This window comes from Brassica oleracea, unplaced genomic scaffold (genome assembly GCF_000695525.1).
Source record: "Brassica oleracea var. oleracea cultivar TO1000 unplaced genomic scaffold, BOL UnpScaffold02706, whole genome shotgun sequence".
Classification (NCBI taxonomy): Eukaryota; Viridiplantae; Streptophyta; class Magnoliopsida; order Brassicales; family Brassicaceae; genus Brassica; species Brassica oleracea.
In genome coordinates, this window is record NW_013619235.1 from 1 (window position 1) to 1548 (window position 1548).

A 1548-nucleotide genomic window follows, 5' to 3' on the forward strand; every position below is an offset into this window, starting at 1 on the left:
AGTATAGAGATTGTACTAACCTTTACGGACATGGGAAGTGATCTTCTGTATGTATTTGTGTTTTTCACCCGTTAGCTGTAACCATCTTCCATGATCCATGTTCGTGGCCTATTCAAACATTGTTAAAAACAATTAGTTGTACGTTTATTACTTTTTGTTTGAGTAATAGAAATCATGTAACAAAATTGTACTCACATCAGTAATTGGCCTGGTCTGACTTCAATATTTATTTGCTTCCTTATGGTCGTCCTATCAAACACCCCTGTCCAGATAACAACAACAGGAACTTAATTTCTTAGGAAGCATCATCACCACATTTTACAATAGTATGTGATTATTCCATCAACATATACAATGAAAACACTATTGGATTACAAATGAGTCTAGAATACTCTACAAAACCAATTAACATTCAATGTTCGCAGTTATATTTTAAGATAGGTTTAGTAGGAAGTTTTGGCAATATATTATACTGGAAATAATATTTAATCTTTCAGAGACTTTTTACACAACATTGGTTCCACTTTGGAATTTGTAGATAGGAATTTGCGTGTCTTATATTTAACTTCAATGCTTGGGGATATTTGAATCTAGAGAAAACAGAGCAATTCACACTTAGTCTTTTGCGTTTACTTATCATGAAAAACAAAAGATAAAAAAAGAGAAGCACTAAAAACTTAGAGCATCTTTAACACAACTTCAAATTCTCAAATTTTGAGGTTTTTGTCATTCCAACCCAACCTCAAATCCTCAAATTTTGAGGTTTTGAATAATGACACTTCAAATTTGAGATTCACTATTCAAAACCTCAAAACTACTATTCATTTGTTTTTTTAGTCCTTTCAATTATTTTCTTTCACAAATACATCTACTAACTCTATTTAGAATAACTTAAATATATCAAAATAAAATAAACTAGAATAAATATTACATACTATTAAAACAAAATTCAGACAAATAGAATTATACATTAACTAAAGGTCACACAAAATAAAAAACATTAAACAAACTTAAGATAAATTAAAACAAATTATATAAACATTTAAATATACATATCTTACGAGTGGTATCAAAATACCGGAATATATCGGCTAACAGGTATGTGTTTTTTTTATTATATATGTAACTTATATTATTTTAGTTATATAATATTGTAATATTGTGTGTTGTATAATATATTAAAAGTATGTTTTATATGTATTTGTGAAGTTTTATCATTATTAGTACATTTTGTTACTGTTAAGGACTATAGTGCAAATAAATAAATTTTTAAGGATTTTTTTTGAGGTTTCATAGTTGAAGCGATCAACCCTCAAATCCTCATTTTGAGGTTTATCTCCCCTTAAAATAAGGTCTTGGGTTGGAGATGCTCCTGCACCAACCTCAATCTGATTTCAAACTACTTTAGAATGTGACAAGTACAAAGATGCATCCAATCCAGCATAAAATATGGTATTATTTATTACCTGATGATGATCGACCGAATTTCCTGTGTCAAGTACTTGGTTTTAAAAGGCGACCGCTTCGCTCGCCATGGCGAGTAGCGAC

The 1548-nt window shown here is 29.6% G+C and overlaps 1 long non-coding RNA gene across 1 annotated transcript; it reads right to left on the reverse strand.

The window, feature by feature from the left end:
• Window positions 1-10: 10 nt before the first annotated feature.
• LOC106321720 lies at window positions 11-1548 on the reverse strand. Its single transcript, XR_001266121.1, has 3 exons — window positions 1467-1548; window positions 196-262; window positions 11-108 (listed from the first exon to the last, which is right to left on the reverse strand). It is a non-coding gene; the product is annotated as an uncharacterized LOC106321720 (long non-coding RNA).